A 21,922-nucleotide genomic window follows, 5' to 3' on the forward strand; every position below is an offset into this window, starting at 1 on the left:
AATAGGAGGTTATCTCAGGTGAATTACTTAAACTCTCTGTGCCTCAGTTTCTTCACATCTAAATGAAGATGTTATAGGATTAGTATATAAATGGAGATAATCCATATAAATTGTTATGATAATTTTGAATGTTTTATTCCTGTCACATTCTCTATTATTCCTTAAGTATTTATTCACTTATTCACTCATATTTAAGTACATAATTACCTACCATGCATTTACTATTCTAATCCTTCATAATTTATCTGTGTCTAAAACGAATGAAAATCTTTGCCTTGAGAAAATATTTTTGTGCCTAAAATTATATTGCACATCCAAAATTGTTGCCTGATTATTGTAAAATGGTTCATTTTTATTGCATCTGAAACATTTGAACTTTAACTTCTGTGTTACTAATCATAATCACAGTTTTGGCTTTTTAGAGATAGTCCAGAGAAGTTAGTCTCAATTCTATTACTTATTTTATTTAGTAGAAGAACACCCATTTTACCAAAGAATGCTTATATATTATATAATTGAAAATTTCTAAGAAGATAGTTGTTCTAATCATAAAATTATGCATATGCCCAGTGAGGTGGCGCATGCCTGTAATCCCAGCAGCTCAGGAAAGCTGAGACACAAGGACCACAAGTTCAAAACAATTCAGTGAGATCCTGTCTCGAAATAAAATCCAAAATAGGGACGGGAATGTGGGTCAGTGGTTAATTTTCCCTGAGTTCAATCCCCAGTACAAAAAAAAAAAAGTGAGTATATGAAGTAATGTGTTTATTAATTAGCTTGACAGCCCCTTTATAATATATACATCTATTAAAACATTATGGTGTACACCATAAATATGTACATTTTAATTATGAATTAAAATAAATTTAAAAACCAATGTAAGAACTTCAAAGGCCTTCGGAATGCTGCTTTTCTCTGTGCATTTTGATAGACACAGGTAGTAATACTAAATCTCATTTCTTAGCCTTCAGCTCTGCAATAACTCTTTTCTTCTTTCAACAAGTTTTTAAAGAAAATAGGACAACATGTCTCTAGCTACATTCCCTGCTGCCATTTATCTCATGTTGGGTGGGAGTAAACAAACTTGCAACTTTTCTTTAAAAAATTAAGAACAAAAAGTTTTCTGTAGAATAAGAACTATTCAAATGCACAGTGTTTGCTACATCTAACTCTTTGTATTCAAGTGACTTTTTTCGACAAAATATTACATATATTGTTCCATTTTGATAAAAACAAGTTCTTCTAAGATTATTCTACTGACAAAATTTAGCAACTTTATACAGCACTGACATCTATAGTAATAGCTTTCTTTTCCTTTTAACATTGATAATTTTTTTTCTTTCTTTTGTTTTTGTTTGTTTGTTTGTTTTCCTTTTATTTGCTGTGCTGGAGATTGAACCCAGGGTATCCCACATGATAGCAAGGACACACTTAGGTCTAGGTCACTTTTTAAATAAAGAGTAAAAAAAAAAAAAAATCATTTCATCACCATAGCTCTAACAAACTTTAGAACACCTTTAAATCATTGTTACTTTTCATGAAGTTTCAATGTGTCATTGAAATAATCAAAATATTTGACAGGACACCTTTCTTGATTGTTGTTTCTGAGCTGCACATGTATTTTAAGATAGGGTTAAAAAATGGAGAGTACTCCTTACTGTAAAGTTTTAATTTCTTCAGGTTGAATAAAATCATTCACAGGTGCCCCACACTTTGGCTTATCCTCTTGTCTGATCTATTTTTCTCATATCAATTGTTCTTTCTTTCCCTTTCCCTTGCCTTCCAGCTGGTTACCCTCCACATAGAATATAAAATAAAGAGTCAGGTACACTTAAAGGTTAATCAGAGGAGAAATTTTCCTTTTTCTCTTATCTAACTCCCCACAAAGCAGTCATGTCTGTGACTGCCTATCAATTTTAGAATTGCTTTGTAAACTACTTATTTATCTGTTTATATCTTAATGATATGCTACCCAATACAGGGACCACGTACTATCCAACATTCATTCATAATTAATTTGCACAGCAACCTCTTCTTTGCTGACGGCTTAAGGAATTATATTACTGTTCTGAAAAGCAATGTAAGGTTTTGCCTTTCACTAGCAAAGCAAAATGGAATCTATCAAATTCACAATAATTCAATTCATTAATTTATGTATCTTTGATCCAAGACTTGTTTTTGTTTTTTCCTGAGCCATCTAGATTGGCTGTATCCATAGCTTGGGAGTGGCTAAAAAATTGGACTGCTTTCTATTTTGACAGAGTAATATTGACAAATGTTAGTATTGCTGATAGTCTTAAGATGTTTTAATTTGGCAGGGGACAAGAGGACTGGGAGATCAGTGGAGTCTGTAATTATATGCTCATTCAGATTGCCAAATCATTTTCTGTGAAATAAAGATTTAGTCTGAACTCAGCCACACCAATTTCCTTGGATGTCTTCCTCTAGCATAGACCAACAGGGAATAAAGTAACACAGGTGGTTGACCTTATTAGATCAGATTTTATGGGTTATGGAGACAGAGCTGGCTTCAACCTTCCAGGCTCCTTTCTTAATCTACAAACTCACTTAGGAAAAGGGTCAGATAACCCACTGCTACCTTTTTAACAGAAAAATGATTCAGCAAGTAGTGTTTTCATTTGCATTTGAAGATGTTCTGCTGTGAGAGCCAAAGAGGAATTTGGACAAAAATACTGGAGTCACTGTGACCATCTATTACCAAAACTGTCTCCTGTTGTCACTGTTCCATTCGACCTCAAGCCCGAGAAGCAGGTATCTTGTCTGGTGAGATCATAAGCAGAGCAGCCGGAACTCAACTTTGTTAGCATCTTCCACACAGTTCCACTTTGAAAAAATAAGTATTTAATATTGTCATGAACCTGCAGTTAGAAGTTGAAAAATAAATACATGTTGAATGTATTAGATTTATGTCATTGTGTTTAGATTTGTATTCCTTGAAAAACTGAAGCTAAAATGGGCTTTAGAAATTCTTTTTCCTCTTTGAAAACTAGGTATTATAGCTTTGAAAAGTATTATTGGCATTTGCTACTAATGTGAAGAGAAATATACAGTCAATTTTACTTGAATTTGTTTTGACCTTGCCGTGTGTTTTGTGGGGTTTCTCTCTCTCTCTCTCTTCTCTCTCTCTCTTCCTTCTTCTTTGGCCTTCTGCCATTTTCAAGAAACAGTTAATTTTCTTAAATGAAGAAAGAGATTCAGAGAAGCAGTCATTCCAAACAATCTCCGAAACACAATTTCCAGCTTCTGGCCTAAAGTATTTGGCACTTTTAGGCAATAATTTATAATCCCTCCATCAGACCCTGCCATTTGAAATAATCACAGTTTTGTTATTTTATCTTGAAAATTGTGTTCTTTGGGACTGCCATTCAAAGAAAAATATACCCAAATATAGATAAAACCAATCATTCTGTCATCCCCTGTTCTGCATCTTAGTGGAGATGATGGTGACAGATGAAAATTCCTTAGAAGAAGGATTGCCTCTGTATATCAACCCAAACGTAACTTGTTTTGCATTGTCAGATAACAATGCTGACTGGAGCAATGGAAAAATAAACATGGACAGGAGCATCAGTGGAAAAGTCCATCACTCAATTTCCACCAATAATAAATAAATGGAGAAAAAATATATATTCATTACATGGTTGAAAGACTCGAAGCCCATAACATTTAGAAATGCAATTTCCAAACATCCTGTGAGCATTTTCAGAAGCCATAGCTGAATTTCAATAGGATATATTTGTTCATCCTCAAAGCCATGTTGTCATTTTTTTCTTCCCTGTGTTTCAATGTGGCAAGCTTCCTTTACTGATCCAGTTACACATACACCTTGACAAGGTCGAGGGTCAGACCTACTATAAAAAGGATAAGCGCATCAGAGAAGAGACACCCTAGTGAAACAAGTTATTGATCATGGGGGAACTCCCTGCACATAGTTGATACCATTTTCAAACTTTCCAAATAAAACAAGTTTTACATTTCTCAGCTGAAATTAAGTCGAGATTCCCAAAGTTTTTCAGTCATGATAATAGGATGCCCTCAAGTGTCCTAGAATGATGAATGTCAAATAAAGGGTCATAAAATCACTGAAAATAGTAGCTTGCATTTTGAGGATCATATCCTGGATCTAAAAATATAATTTAAGTGGATTTTTGACTAATCTGACAGGACTGACCAGCTGGTCTTCAGTTACCCTTTGTGAATTGGATCCAGTTGTCTTCCAAATCTGGCAGGTAAGTGACACATGGTTGCAGAAAAATTAGCAGACAATGGATATGCTTTATATTTTTACCTAAAACGAATTTATTTACTCTTCTTCCTGTTTCTTTGTCCTCGAAAAAGCAATCACCTGACTTTTAGGATATACATGGGATAAATAACTCTTTCAATCTTAGTATTTAAAGTATCATTCTAAGAATATATTTAGGATTTTTGTTTGTTTTGTGATATGGAGCAAAAGAAAAAAATCTTAAGCATTCTTATTCTCTAGAGAAGTCAACTGGATTTAGGCAATAGCCAAGATGCTATATTTTGTTATATGATTTTGTGAGTTTTTTCTTTTTGATTGAGCACCACAAATATTCTATTTAATTTGGATGTAATTGTGTTTCCCTTAATTCATATGTTGAGCCCTAACCCCCTATGTGATGGTATTTGGAAATGGGAACTTTAGAAATAAATAAGTTTAGATGTGATTACAATGCCAGGGCTCTCATATTGGAATTAGTGTCTTTATGAGAAGAAACCAGATTACTGAAGTTTTCTTTCTCCCCCAATGGTATGAGTGTACATCAAGAATAAAGACAGCATTCCCTAGGAGCCAAATCAGCCAACATCTTGATCTTGGAATTTCTAAATCCAGACCTAAGAAATAAACGCTGATTAAGCCCTGTTTTCTGGTACTGGTTATAGCATCCAGAGCCAACTAAGACAAACTCCCACTGATGCTGAAAAGCTCAACATTAGGACAGGTATGACAAGGGCCACCAAATCTGTCATTAGGTTTTCCCAGGAAATGTACATTTAGCATTCATCTCTCCAGTGGCCTGCTGAAAGATCCTTGGCTTCTGGTTTTGTTCTTGCCACACACTGTGTCTGGTCAATTAGCAATGAGAGCATCCCAGAGTCTTTTTGTGTGCTATTTTCATGAAGTACACAATTGAAAGACCAAAATGAAAGCACTTTTCAGAGTAGATAAAAAAAAATCAGATTTCAGTCACTACAATGATAGGGAAAAAAAAAAAAAGCTCAAGAATTTTGCAGACAAGTTTGCTGTCTTTGGGGTCTAAAGAAAAAGCAGCTCAATTTAATAAAAAATAAATAAACTCCGATCCCTAAATTCCTTTGGATTAAAGTCATGTGTCATAGAGATTGTGAGTAAACTAAAACAGTAAATTGAACAACTGAAGGCAGACAAAGAAGGATGCTAAGATACAACAGGTTTTAAGGTTACTGGGGTCAGAGAGGTTTTTAAGCAGTCCCTGGAAGCTGGGACTCAACCATGTCTTTGTTCTCAAGGATCCAAATGGAAGTGATTCTCCAGACAAGAATGTTATTAATTCAGATTCCATTATGGCGACATGTGACATCATTTGGCCTGCTCTGTATGTAGTTCAGTGTTATATTATCTCTCTAAAAGCAAACTGTAAAGAATGGTATAGAAAATATGTGTAAGGTATTTGAAAGAAATGTGTTTAACTGCTTTATCACATTAATTAGTTTTATATAACTAGGTGCTGCTACTTAGAGACCTTGAAATCACAGGTCATGCTCTGGGAAGATTCTGAAAATTTATCTGATTTAGCTCCCTGACTCCTAACCAATGAAATTCTCCTCTATTCATTTTGCAATAAAATATGTTGATTTAAAAAGGTCAGCCAGTAGCTGGAAATATTTTGTGAGCAATTAGTTCTGCTGCCGTCATTGTTGTTTCTCTAGCTACAGCAAGATTGCCTTCTTACCATAACATATTCTAGAATTTGGATTTCCTCCCAGATTTGATTATCCCATCTCCCAATTAGTTAAATTTGGAGGTCTTTCTATATATGTACCTGCTTTTACTCAATTTTTGCATACACAATTAGACTTTAACCGGTATAATTCATCATTGCTATACTTTGTCTATTGCATTAAAAATTGCACAAATTTTGGCTTTATAAATGATCAAGGTATTTTAATTTTCATCTCATATATTCCTAGACCATGCAGTTAAAATACTTTATACTCCATATGAATGACAAGTAATATAATTCTGACAAGGAATATATCTGTTATTTATAAGATACAACTATTTTTAACAAGAATTGGGTGTGTAACTTGGGAACTCAGTTTTATGATTTTATAACCACCCTTGAAATGATTATACATTTACTTTTTCTCAAGGAAGTTAATATTTACAAGGAAAACCATCCTTCAATGTTTTCAAAAACAGAGTTTCTGACAAATAAATTCAGAAATATAGCACTGCATAATGCTTCACTACCATCCTATTCCAGAAGAAAATACTGTAAATTGAGCTGAATTTGTAGAACTCACAGAAGTCCATCAAGAGGTCCTGGCAGAGGGTAAAAACAAAGCACACAACTCCCCAGGGGAGCTAAGGACACTTTCCAAATACTATGTCACTTGCTATTTTACATATAAAATTGGTCCCATTACTCAGTCACTTCTCCTCTACTGTGCTCATTGGATAGTTAGAGAAAACAACCATCATCTATCCCTCAATCATAGAAAACACAAAGTCTAGTTATACATCAAAGGGGAATTCACTGTGATACAGTCATATGTATACATAGCATAATTTGGTCAATTTCATTCGTGTTCCCCCATTTTCCTGTCCTTTCCTCCCTCTCCCTCTATCCCATTTCTCTTCTCCTCCGATCACCCCTCCATTTTCACAGAATTTCCCCCCAGCCTTCCCCCTACTTCCTTTGGCCCAGCTTTCACATATGAGAGAAAACATTCAACCCTTGATTTTCTGAGTTTGACTTATGTCACTTAGCATGATGTTCTCTAGTGCCATCCTTTTATCAGAAAATGCCATAATTTTATTCTTCTTTATGACTACATAAAGCTCCATTGTGTGTGAATTCATATATATATATATATATATATATATATATATATATATATCTCACATATATATGACATATAAATATCACATTTCTTTATTCATTCATCTGTTGACTTTAAAGTACCAATTAAAAAAAATAACTCTAAATTAATAGAAGGAAGGCCAGTAGAGTAGAAGAAGGAGAGTGTGGGCAGGGAAGAAAGAAAAGGAAAGAGGAAGCATCAGAGACTGAAGTGAAGCAAATTATATTCCATATAGGATGATATAAAAATAAAACCCCAATATTATGTGTAACTATATAATACACTAATAAGGACATTTAAAAAATACAATGACAAGTAGGAATTTAGAAATGCACATTTTTATGCTTATCCTCTTTTTATAATTTATTACCTTGAAACAATGGTTACTGAAAATATGGCAATTGTTTTAGGTGATAAACATTACTCTCACATAAAAGTAGGAAGTAGGGTTGGGGGAGGACGCTGCTGCTGGCACCATTAGTCCTATTGTCCACTGTGATCTAATCACTCTGACCCCAAAGAGATTTGTGAAAGAAACTTGTAAGAAATGCTGTATAGTTTGGATCTAGAATATTCCCTACAGGTTTATGTGTTGAAGAGTTGGTCCCCAGTACAGCAGTGTTCAGAGATGGGGATTATGGAAGTGAATGGATCATGGGGCTCTGATTTCATCAACAGATTAATCCATCCATGCTTTATCGTACCACAGGCCCATAGGGATCTCTGAAACCATGAACCAAAATACACCTTTACTCCTTTATGTTTCTCAAGTATTTTGTCACAGTGATGAAAAGCTGACTAGCACACATGTCAATCAAGCACAAGGCTCTTGCTGTACAAAACAATTTGGAGTGATGTTTGGGAAAACAAAGAACACCATAAATACAACCAAGGTGGAGTAAATAGGGATTTCAGGCTGTTGCTTAGTTATATTGGTTTATTTGAGTTTGTAAAGAAGAGAATAACTACAGATAGTTGCATGAGGAGTAGGTTGGTGGGGAGAGTCAATGGTTCTCTTGCGTGATGATAGGACAGAACATGGGGAAAGACTTGGTCATAGAGAGACTATATACAAAGCTGGTGTCCAGCATACTCAATGGCCTAGTATGCGGTATAGTATTTCCTTCTAAGTGGCTTTCTCCTAAGAAGCACTTACTCTGTGTTCTGAGACATTAATTGGAATCCCTTTCAGTGTTGCTTTCCTAGTCTGTGACTTATTCTTGTTAATATTAAGTCACCACCACATCCTTATCTGTTTTAGTCAGTTTTTTTGTTTGTTTGTTTGTTTTTTCTTTTTGCTGCTAGGACTAAAAGGGCCTGATCAAAACAACCGTAGAGGAGGAAAAGTTTGTTTGAGGCTCACAGTTTCAGAAGTCTCAGTCCACAGAAGGCTGGCTTCATTCCTCAGAGCTGGAAGTGAGGCAGAACAACGTGGCAGAAGGGTGTGGCAGAGGAAAGCAGCTCAAGTGGTGATCAGAGAAAGAAAGAAACTCCACTCTCCAGAAACAAAATATATACCCCATAGCCACGCCCACAAGAACCACTTCCTCCAGCCACACCACACCTGCCTCCATTACCTCCCAGTTAATCCCATTAGGGATTAATTCACTGATTGGTTTAAAGGTGTAACCCAATCATTTCTCCTCCAAACCTTCTTGCATTGTCTCACATGTGAACTTTTGGGGGACACCTCACATCCAAACCATAACATCAGATTTAGTAGGTCTAGGGTGGGGCAAGAGACTGAGTGTTTCTAACAAGTTTCCAGGTGATACTTAGGGTGCTGGTTTTATGACTATACATTGAGAATGAATATTTTATGTCTTGCTTTGGAATTTTGGCTCTGAATTATATCTGGCAATGATTATAATTCCTCCTTTGCAACTCATGTGTGTGTGTGTGTGTGTGTGTGTGTGTGTGTGTGTGTGTGTGTTTACACAGAATTCAGAGAAGCAGTGGCAGCTGAGGGCAAGATTCAGCACTTTGAATTCCCCTGAACAAATTTCACCTTTAAAATACTCTGAATGCTACCCAAAAGCTAGAAACAAATATTGCTTCTAGTTTCTGCTCTCTACTCCTTTCTGTGTTGCCATTTTTCATTCACCCCACTCTATCTTGGTGATCCTCTCATTTTTCCTTATTTGTATTTCAAAGTCAAGGATATTTTCCTAAATAGGAACTGGCTAACTAATGGCTTCCATCACTATTTTTTTTTTTATGCCATTCTGTGCCCATGGGAAAGGCAGAGCATGAGATGGGGGTTGTTATGTCCACGATACGTCTTTACAACCATACTTCCTTTTTTTGGCACGGAGGAGTTAAGTTTAAAGTGAAGATATTAAGAGGTTTTAGAGAAAGGACGTGTGACTGTGTGGTACCATTTGATAAGCAGAATAATTTATGAAATTATTCTGTGAGCTTCACTTGCTCTGATAGAGCTCTTCTACGAATGGACTTCTCATCAGAGTCCCCTATGGGGCTTTTTCAGCATATACCAGGGTCTGGGTCAGTGGATCTCATTTCATAAATGAAGGATCTGGGAAGATGTATTTGCTATCATTACATTCTACATAGTTGGGTTTGAAATTCAGTTGCCTGAAACAACCTGTGTTGGTTCCACTTCAAAGGTTTTGTTGATGATTCTCCCAATAAACAGAAAAATACTTCAACTTTTCACTTAAAAGTAGCAGCATGAAGCTGAGTATGGTGATGCACTCCTGTAATCCAAGCTACTCAGAAGACTGAGGCAGGACAGTAGAAAATTCATGGCCACACTGGGGAAATGAATAAGAAGATCCCATTGCAAAATAAAGAGTTTATGAGGGGGTGGGATATAGCTCAGAACCAGAATACACCTGGGTTCAATCCCAGTACCATACAGGCACAAAAATGCAAAGCAAAACAAAATAAAAACATGGCAACTTGTGGCTAAAACTGCAGGGAAAATGGAATTTTATCCCATGCTGCCCCTACCACAATGCTAAAAAGTTCAAAAACAGAAGGGTGTATTATGCTTACCTGTTCTCCGAGAAACAGTCTACTTCTCCAAATAGTCCACGTATCTTGGGGCACCAAAGACACACTTTATAAAAGTCCAGATGTTCACAGACACTCTGCAATCAATTTTAACCTTGGATGATTGCATTCTTCCTATCCAAGGGCAGTTTCAACAGGATATGATATATTTTGTTTTTGGTTGCTGTAAGTACCAATAGCTCAAGAAGTGCTGTTATAATAATCCACTTTATCCTGGCTAGTAGCTGACCTCCAGGGAGCTCAAGACATTTTATTATTAGTTTCTTATTAGTTATCAAAATTGAGGTCTTCTGCAGGAAATAGAAAGTCTTATTACTTCCATTTTACAGATAAAGCAGTCAAGGCCCAAAGGCTAAATGATTGTTTTCTAGCCTCACAGACTCCAAAACGCTTGTTTCTGGGGTCAGGGACCTAAGATCCAGAAATAAAAACAAAAACAAAATCCTGCTGTGTGAAATATCTGCCTTGTCATCTCTTACCTAAAAGGGAGAAGAGTTCTCTTTCTGGTAAATTCTTCAAACTTACACTTTATTTATGAAGCAACAAAGGATTTTTTTTTCTTTCTCACCTCATATTTTTTGCTATTGAATTTTAGCAGTTTAGTCGTAATAATATTAAACATCAACTTTTTAAAAGTTTAACCAATATTTTTATTTTGCATAAATAATTATCAGTGTTCAGACAAATCTTTCTATATCTGGAGCTTTGTCAAAACAGAGACAGATCTTAGAAACTCCATACTACTCCATTTACTTCATCTTTATCCTGTAGTGTCTTTGTGGCCACTTGGTTTATATAAATACAGACAGTCCATAGGAGAGGAAGCAGCCACAGGTAGGTTCCCTCTAGAACTTCCCATGCTGACTTCTAGCGTTATGCTCATCAGATAATTCTGAAGTTAACTATTCACTTGTCTGAGTTTCTGGAAGGAGGAAATGTCTCTCTTTTATTTATTTAATTATTTTTTTCTTTTTCAGAGCTGGGAATTGAACCCAAAGTCTTATGCATGCTGGGCAAGCAATCTGTCACTGAGTTGCTTCCCCACAACGAAAAGTATCCTCTTTATCACTGTACTCCAAATACATAGAAGGCAGCCGTACATGTAATAAGTGTGTGTGCCTAATATATCCCATTTGCCTCTCTAGAAGTACTCCCTGTCTTTGTAAGGTATGCTCTGTGCCAAGTAGACTGACAAATGGAAGCCATCAAGGTGCTTCTTTGAGTTCAGCTAGGAGAAGGCATTCTAGGGGATTTGAGGGCAGAGGCAGATTACAATTGGGATAGGTATTCCTCTAAGTATTTCCTTGGGTTTGCCATGGTTAGTGTTACCATGTATCAGAAATCTCATAACAGTGTTCAAAAGCATTTCATGAAATTGGGTACAGAAATGAAAACCATGAATTTAAGAAAAGGAAAAGAGAAGAAAACAAATAAATTTAAAAAAATCATTTAAATGACATTTTCAGACAACTAAAATATTTATTAGGCTGAATATGAGAAAGCTATTTAAAGTGATTAATTGGTTTTGCTGTTAAAATAAAGATAGGTGAGACTATAGTTTTTAAAATAAATTCTAATATGCTCATGTTTTTATTTTCACAATGTTTATTTGTATTCATTGATAAATATTGATTATACAGATCCATACCTGAAAGACCTGTTTCATGTTGCTATGTGATTAGACATTCTTAGCAATTTTTAAAAAATTGTTCTTTAGAAACACCCTATAGTCAACCACATACACCCATTGTCACCTCTGTGTCATAATTTGTTAGAGTCACAGGGACTTCTCTACAATCTAAGATGATTTAGGTTTCATTCAGAAGGTTTTGAATGTTAGTGCAACGTTAATAACTGCATGATGAATCTCAAAAGGCACACACAAATCAGATAGTCCTAGAGATGAAATATATCCCTACTTTGAAAGCCCAGAGCAGTTTTTAGATTTTCTTCTAATGTCTATCACAGTTGAAAACACAGATGGTGTCTTTGCTCCTCTGTGCTCCTTGCAGTCCACAGCAGGGTGATTGGCATATTGTAGGTACTCAGCACATAATTTCTGGAAAAAGACTAAGAGGTCATCTAGTCCTACCTTAGGTTTAAAGCAAGACACTTCTGCACATTTCTGAGAGATGCTCACATACTGTCCATTTGAAACCTTGCTACAATGCAAAGTAGTTTAATTCTGCCTTATAACTTGACCAAATGCAATCCTTCTTCTAAGTAGCCCATCTGTCCCCTATCTGGATTCAAAGACCCGGCCTTTGCTCTTAAGTCTTCTCTTCTATCTTAATACCCTTAGTGATTTTTCCCCATAAAACTTTAACACAGCCCATTCATCCTGATCTGGAATCAGTTATCATGATTTTGTTACTTGAGTTTTCTATTTTATTGCACTTAATTATTTTTTTCAATAAAACTTCCTACTGTATAATCATTGCAGTTTATGCTCATCTGATTATATTCCAATTTGTCATTGTCTCTCTTCAAATATGATGCCAAGTATAAAAAGCACAGATTTAGCTGGATTACTATAGAAGGTGACACATTATTGCTCTTGTGTCTATGCACTATACTTATTTTAATGCTGAACGAGTTCCATTATCTTCAAAGTTTATTATTCCATCATGCCATCCTAAATTAAAAGAGGGTTTATTGAGTCTCACTTCCCAACAGATATTATGTTGCCTCAATAACCTTCACTCCATGGCACAGAGAGGCAAAGTGCTGAAAAAAACATATCATGAATACATAAGTATTTTTTATTTGTGCAAAAATGCATTCCATAGACTATTTTAAAAAGAAAAAAAAGAAGAAATAGAAAAAAATATTGGTAACAGGAGTAAAGAATATGGACCAATAAGAGACATGACATTAAACCTAGGTGTGCATGCAAGTCAACATTTGAAGAATTCTTGAAGAATAATGTGTATTTTTCATGAAGTAGACTTACTATATATTACTGTTATCACTGATAAAATTTCACAGATTTTGCATGCTAACCTTACTCCTGAGGAACCATGACATGGTAAATGATGTTTACTTCATTTTTGTCCCTTGTTTCAATGGCATGACCAACATATTGGTGGAGGATGATCCATGTTATTCATGTGTGCATATTTAAATCAAATTCTACTGATAGGGAGTGAGGGAAGGAAGGAAGGACAGTAGCAATAGAGGAAGTCTTTACAAGTTTACCAAAATGTGGAGTAGTAATGTTCACCTTACAATTTATTAAATAAAGAAAGGCAAATTCTTAATACATAGTAAAGACTTTTCATTTAGATTAAGGGAAAAGCAACATAGAGTCTTCATATAGGAACTATAAATGGTGTTAGCCATTTAAAACTCTTTGATTTCAATCAGATAAAGTATTCACATACTTAAAAGTAATTATAATGAAGTACAAAGAACTGATGGAAGTAGGTCTAGAAAACAGCACAATTTGACACACAGAATGCTCAAATCATGAATACTGAGCATGGATACTCAATATCATGGGTGCTCAATTTCATGGAACATATTTTTAGGATCAAGTTTCTCCAACTCATTCTTCCAAAACAGCTGTTCTTAAATTTCTGGAGTACCAAAGACTCACACAGGAACTAACATAAAGAATGCAGATTCCCAAACCCTACACCATGAAATTCTAATTCATTAGGTCAAACTTAGTAGGACTTCATGATCTACACTTAAAACCTATATGCTCATTGTTCCTGATATTGTTCCTGATGTTCAGATGACTCTTGGACAAATACAGAATGAAAAACATCTTTAAAGTGTTCCATTTTATGTGGTTTATGACATATGTGTGTCCTATTTTATGCTCATGGCAACCTGTTGGGATCAGAGTGTACTAATCATACAAGACAAGAAGTAAATTTACAGATTGTTTTAAAGACTTTTTATTTTGAACTAATTTCAGACTTAACGGATTTATAAATTATTGAAATGGGCTAATTGTTGTGGTCCTTCTATGACAGTGAGCAAGGTGAAATGAAAACGTATTTGTGTATTGGAGAAGCAAGAGAACTAAGCTGCCTACTTTTTACCTGTCTTGTAAATTGACTTGCTCTCTTATATTTACGTTGGTTTCTCATACTTCAGATAATCATCACCACATATTGATATTTATTGACTGCGTATTTTATGCTTCAAAATATGGTGCTAGTCAGCTAAGTAGGTGAAGAGGCTATACCATACTTGTGGCAAAATTAAACCTTAAAATTGGACAATTATAGAACATACCATGAATATTTGCTGCTAAGTGTTCCATTGAAAAGAAGTATCTGTAATCTCTGCAATTGTAAATGAATATTACCCACATATGAAAAGTTTTACAAAATTAGTATGTAGGGGTGCAAGTGACCTGTGCACAACCTTAAAACAAAATGCCTCCATTAAATATTCCAATTCCATGGTATGGCTGAACTTTGTCATTACTGCATGTTCAAAAGTGATTTTAAATATTTATTTAGCTTAATTCAGCATGAGTCATTTCATCCTTGATTTTAATGCTAACCTCAGAACATATAATGACTGAAAGAAGGAATCATTATTATGTATTAATGGGGAAAATTAAGTTAAAATATATTTTAACATACTTGCAAATTTCTAAAGCTGACAGCAATAAGGAATACACTAAGAGGACATTTTCTCTTTATTATTCATATTAAATGTACTGCTTTTATGTTATGTATGCAGAATGAAACCCATAAATATGGTAATTGTATTTGAATGCTATGAAATAAATATATTTAGAAATTAAATACATTGAAGCAGCCAAATTCTTTGCTTATTGGTAAACTCCTCAATGGGAGACAGCTACTGCTGTTAGTTAAAAATCCCTACTGTGTAAATTAGTATTCAGGTATTTTCTGAAAAGTGGTTTTTGCTGCAATTGGTTATTATATCTTCTTCATAATTGTTAAGGCCTAACACATAAACCCTTCTGTGTTCTGGTTCACTAACCCAGTCCATAAAATTATTATGGACTATTATGATTGTCCGGTAGCCTCAGGGGCCCATTAAACATCTATTTCAGATTCACAATCTTTGCTGATGCATGTTCTAAAATCCCAACTACAAGATGTTAATGATTTATAACAAAATGAGAAACTGAGTCTAGTTTTTGCTCCTTAAAAATCTTGTGTGTATGTGTGTGTGTGTGTGTGTGTGTGTGTGTGTAGAGGGGAGATGACTGGATAGGACCCAGACTTACACAACTTTAAAGCATCTTGAAAATCTTTTCACCAGTTGATAGCTGGATCCAGTATAGTTGCAGTAAAGGTGAGTGTCAGTAGAGTATATCTAAACACCTTTCCCTCCCTTGTAGCCTTGAAGATTTTTAAGTGCCAGAAAAATGCCACAAGATCACTGCCAATTCTTCTTGTTTTTATTTTCTTTTTACTCTCTTCCACGTGTTTACATTGTGATATACTTCAGCAATGCAGACAGCTTTTATTAAGAACAATATTAAGGTTGTGAGTCCAACAAATATTCATTAGGGAATAACTGTTCAAGACTAAAGGGCAATGGATGAAGTCAATGTGATCTAGAAGAAGGGTATTAGCCTTGCCTGGTGGATTGTAGGTTCTATTCTTGGCCATATCTAATGGATGATTTGATATTGAGCTTAATAATCATTGGGCCTGATCTTTCTGTGTGGAAAACATAATAATAATGAGCTGTATCTCATGAAAGAGTTCATGCAAAAGTTGCATGCCAAAAAACTCTTGTGTAAAATAATCATAGCTTGCTATCCTATGGCATGGTAATAGCACATTTACAAATAAGTTGGTTGAACTTCTGAATAAAGTTACCCTAAATATAGCAAACAATATAACAAGCTTAACTTTTGTGTACTTAAGACTAAGTTGTAAATATGACCCTCAGGTCCTTCAAGTAGACGTGTCAGTTTTTCTGATTTCTTTCATTACTTGGAAAATTTCAAATGTGGTATAAAAACAATTATGACCATAAGAGAAAAGGTCTGCATGTGATCTCATCTTGCGATGTGCTTGGCACCTCTTAAAACCTTCACATTAGGGACAATGGAATAAAAATTAAAATATTTCCCAAAGCTAAGAAAAGTTGAATTACTCTTCTAGAAACAGATTGTAATGTGTGGCACATGGGTATCAAAAATCAAATCAAAGAATTCCAGGAACTTCTTTCACATATTTGTGCATAATTTTCCTAGCTGAGTGTGATCCGGTTTTCATAACATTTTGTCCTGACTCTTGGTTGACACATTCTGTCTCATACTGCAGCTCTTCACCTATATGTTTTCTGAACTCCAATCAAGTTAGCTAATCAATCTTTGCCTCCATCTCATCATCTATGAAAAAGGTAAAGAATAGCACCTTCTCCACAAGGGTCCTGTAAGATTTACTCCACTATAGTACTTAACAAGGTGTCTGAATATAATAAGTATCTTATGATCTTAGCTATCATACTGGTCTATATCATTAATATGCAAATGTTATTATCAGGTGTCTTATCATCCTTCCCAGTTAGTAAGCTCTTTGTATCCTTATTCAAATGAAAGAATTAGTACATAATCTTTCACATTGCTCTTTTTGTAAGAAAGAAAAAGTGAATGACTAAATGAATGAAATATAGATTTTAAAAAAGTAAGCCCTTGAAATATAGAAAACTTTTATACAAGAAGACAACATAGTAACTAAAATAGTATATTCCTGTTGCCTCTGAATATTTGGGACCTCAGTCAATCTCCCCTTTACTTATTTATTCTATGTTACAAGCAGAGCTGCTCCTTGAAAAACAGTTGACCTTTCCGGTAGATGATAAAGAAAGAATCTTGATTAGAATAAAAGATTGAGGATAAGAGATAATTTTCCCAGGGTAGATTCTGAGGAGCACCATTCACTTTTGAACAACTCAGAAGCTAAGAAAATAGAAATTTTGAAATTAAATTTGATCCAAAGACTCAGGCACTTCAGAAAAAACAATGGCACAATGATAATAACAACTACAACAGTAATAAAACAAGTATGTGGATAATCACAAAAGAATGGAGATAGGAATCAGGAGGTAGATAATGTTACCAATAGGAGTTAAGATGAAAGAAAAAAATCAGCTCAGAGTTTAGCCTGGGAGAGAGTGAGGGTTGAGCATACTGGGAATGGTCTAGTCACGTAGGAATATGATCCAAGATCCTGATAAAAATATGTCAGAGGGAACAAATGCTTGCCCTCGTGTTGTTTTGGGGTTTTTTTGTTTTTTGGGGTTTTTTTGCCCCAAAATTGGTCCCAGGATTTCAGAATAAATTCAAATGAATAATTTATCTTAAAAAAATACAAATGAAAAGAGCATAAGTGGGAAAAGATATTAGACATTCATCCTTTAGTATGAATTCTATTGCCCTGAATTCATTCTGCTTATAGTCCACCCCGGTTACTCAGATCAAAAGTCCTGAAATCATCCTTCTCTCTCAGTGCATTTCTAATCCATCAGCAAATCAGTAGGATCTTTGGCCAAAATTTACACAGTTCAACCACTTCACTCATTGCCACTGGTTTACTTAGTTCAAGTCAGAATCATTTCCAACCTAGACCACTGAAGAGTTTTTGACTGGAAGCCTGTGCTTCTGCCATTGCCTCATAGAGGATAAACTCATCTTGTTGTAGAAATCAGAAAGAAAATTCAAGAATCATCACATCATTTCTTGGCTTAAATTCTTGTAACAGGTCTTCATCCCTAAGGGTAAAAGTTAAAGGTCTTTCAATGACCTAAGAGCCCCTACAAAATCTTATTATCCTCTCCCAATCCCCTTTCCCTGGTCTAGACAAGCTCTTGTCTCAGTACATGTCTCCTTTCTTTTCTCCCTGCCTGAAATTCTCTTCCTCTGGCATGACACAAATCAACCCTCATATTTTTAAAGCTTTACTCACATATCATCTTCCCTGGCCATCTTGACCAAAATTTCAACTCTGCCCTTCATGTCACAATGTTTTTAACATATTTCCTATCCACTTTCCCTATTTTTTTCCTCAGCACTTTTTACCATCTACCACCTCTTATAGGTATATATTTATCTAATTTGCTTTTCTCTTCTACAGAAATATAAATACTACATTGCAGAGACTCTTTATTTGCCTATTGTTAAGTCTCAGCACCTATATAATGTCTGCAACAGAGCAGGAACTCAATGGTTTCTGAATAAAATGATGATGAAACTAGTTAAATTATTTGGTTTATCACTTAAAATCCAGCTGCAGCAGCTTCCCTAGGGGCCTTTGATATGCCTCTTCATGATATATGTGTATCTTGGGAAGAAAAAATGTTTGGCAGAGGAAAGTTATTTGTGGTTGAGTTATTGGAACAGAGGAAAGTACTAGTGAGTCAGAAGATGGAAGGTAGGAAAGGGGATCTCTGAGTACACTGAGAATATTGGTCACTTGGGTGACATAGGCAAGAGGTATGATGAAATTGGAGAGCATCATGAGAAAAAAAAAACAGAAATAAGTTAAAAAACAAATTTTGTCTTCTTTATACTTTTGTCACATTAGGCTTCCTCTCATTCCTTCTTCCAGGACAATAGTAAAGATCCTCCAAGGGACCATTGAGCTCCAGAGTTGCTAGTGCTCCATTTAAAATATGGGTTCCATGTAAGAAGAGAGCACATAAGCCTACACTCACAATTCCCCTGCTCTGCAGGGCCAAAGTTACCAGACAGAAGTGAGGGATATAAGGGCTTATTGAATTCCAGAATGTTTGTGGAAAAGCTGAGCCTTCTTACCATACCTGTTTCTCCTCCCACCTTTGCTTTGGAAGGCTTCCTTCATTCTCTCTTCCTCTGCCTGCAAGGTGCCAAGAGGCAAGATCCAAGAGAAGGCTTTGTGGGAAGGGGAGGGTTAACAGTAAATAGAAAGAACTCATGGGCACAGGATAAAACATCCAGTGTTCATCATCTTCAGGAACACTCTTGAAAAGCTGATTCCCCCTTTAGGGCAACAGACGACAAAAAGAGAGAGGAAAAATGCCCCTATAAATGATAGTACTCTGGGGACAAAAGAAAGAAGTCACATTTTCTTCCACAGATTATTTGTGAAACTGCCAGATAGGAATCTGTAATCTGAAGGCAACTATGCCTTTTGCTCTTCACATCATCTTACACAATTCTGCTTTTTACATGGAAATGGAGTTGAGTTGGAAAAGAATAATTAAAATAGTCACATCCCAGATCCCCTCCATTATTAACTTGGGATATCTTCATAGAATTTTCAGGTGTGTTTATGATCTTTATTTCAGATATTGCTAATTAATGCTTATAATTATGAGAGAAAAATAATGAAATTTCACTTTTTTAAATAATTTTATTTATTTTTATGTGGTGCTAAGGATTGAGCCCAGGGCCTTCCACGTGCAAGGCAAGCACTCTACCGCTGAGCTACAACCCTAGCCCCTGAAATATCACTGTTATCAGAGAAATTAGCCAAAATGTGAAAACAGGCAAAATTACATCAATGGTGTTCTTTTAGGATATGGCTGAATATGAATTTCTGTCAGTGCAGCTACTGTGTAACTCAAAAAATATGGGTTAATTCATGGAGTTTTATCTACTAGATATTTGAATAAGGTCTGTCCAGTGGGATAACCTTAATGGTTATGATTTTTCATATTGCAAGACAGAAAAGCGATCTTGAATCTAATCCTATGATTTATCTCAATATTTATTTATATATAATGCATATAAATTACTACTTCTCAAATGTTCTTCAAACTAGTTCTAACATATTTTAGTTCCCTCTTTAGGTACTGAGTTGAGTGAAATCCTCAAATTGTTCATTTTACCTTTGTTATGAAAGTTATTTTTATCATTTTTGAAATTATACTTTAATACTCTAGTATTTTTCATTGACCCTCAAAACCATGCCATGGTCTGGTGAATTTACTTAATGGGATTTAATTCATTAGCTACTTACGCCTTCACAACCTGAATCCTTACACTGATCACTAGCTCTCCAGTTGTTGAAAATCACATCATCTCCACCTCCCTTCTGTGTCTTTTCATGCTTCATTCTTAGCTTTTCATAGGTCTCAGTTCACACTTGGCATATTATAACTTTGTAACAAGTTATTTCAAAGTTAGCTATATCAAATTCACTTAAATAGTAGGCAAATAGGGAAAAAAATTAATAGGCAAAATTTGTTTTTCTCCATCCTTTATCAGTTTGAATGCAGATACTCATGCCTGAATGTGATATGGGACTTTACACTGATAAACTGAGTTTAACAGAGAGAAAAGGGCACTATGAAAATCCTGCGAAGGTTAGTTAAAGAGAAAATAATGGGCCTGAAAGTTACAATACCATTAGTGATTATGCTATGAAAACATTTTTAGAACACCATAGAAAATTAAATTATATACTATTTTTCTCATTACTCCTGAAATATGACACTATCTAAGTAGCAGTCAGTAAGTTTCTGAGAATTCATTGACATAATAATTTCTCCTTAAGAAAAATCTTTTCTAAGAACTGTGGTCCATTTTTTCTTCATTAGTCTTATATTCATTAAATGAGAACCATAAAATCAAAAAGAAACATTTCTAGTGATTATGAGGTGTGCTTTTACAAAATTTGGTATTTTTTTCAGTCTTTTCATGCAGTTGATCCTTTTGACTACTTCTTTTTAAAAGACGGATGAATATATTGATAATAAAAACAACAAAATGATACAAATTAGTGTGATTACATAATTGTAAAAGTACCATTTCTTCTACTTGCTGGCTGAATTAAATATCAATGCTGATTAATACAGTTTAGAAAATTAGCAATATTATTTCTAGATTGTTAAGAAGTATTGGTAAATAATGTAGAATATTGATTTAAAAGGGAAAGAAATAAATGACAATACTTTTGTTCCTAGATTCTTTTTAATATGATTATTTAAATTTTAAAAGTAAGATAATGTTTCAAATTCTCCATAAAAAAATTCTGATAAGTACAAAAAATGATTTAATTAATCTTTCAGTTTCTATTCATATTCCAATGGTCATCCTCAAGTTTAAATTTATGAGTAGTTTTGCTTAAAAATTAAAAAAAATAGTATTTTAAAGATCAACAATCATCAAGGTAGACAACTTTAAGTATTAACAATTATCAGCTAATTTTTTTTTAAACACTGAGATCCAATTTGGCCCAAGGTCACACTAATACATCTCTCATTGTCTACAAGTGACATTTGCTGAATATTACCTTAGGCTACATTTTTAGCATTCCCTCTGGCATGCTGAGATTAGATGTGACATTTTTTGTCCAGAATAAAACACAAGGTCAATTCTACAGAATATAATATTATATTTTTTGTGCAACTTTGCATTTGCTTATCTATACAACCAGGCAGTTCATTTTAAAGCACAGGACTTATGAACCCCACTCAGCATTTGCTAAAATCCTTCTCACAGGATGCCACCATTGTCCCAGCCTATCTGACTACCTCCCTGAGCCCTCAGCAAAATCCCTGAGAAAATAGCCACAGTGGAGGAGAGAATTCTTCAGCTCCTGCTATAAAGAGGTTGAGGAAGATTCCTCCCACTTCCTGGGGAGGGTGATGGTTTCATCAGCAGAGTTTCCCTCTGAGACAATATTATAAAGGATGATTGACTTACGCAAATCCACAAGAGCTATCATTCAATTCTGTTATATGAGTTAAATAAGATTTTGCATAACACCAAACAAGTTGAATTATTTATAAAAAATATTTGGGAAAAACAACCCATTGGTAAGTTTGTAATAGGAAGAAC

The sequence above is a fragment of the Marmota marmota genome, unplaced genomic scaffold (assembly GCF_001458135.2).
Source record: "Marmota marmota marmota unplaced genomic scaffold, marMar, whole genome shotgun sequence".
NCBI lineage: Eukaryota > Metazoa > Chordata > Mammalia > Rodentia > Sciuridae > Marmota > Marmota marmota.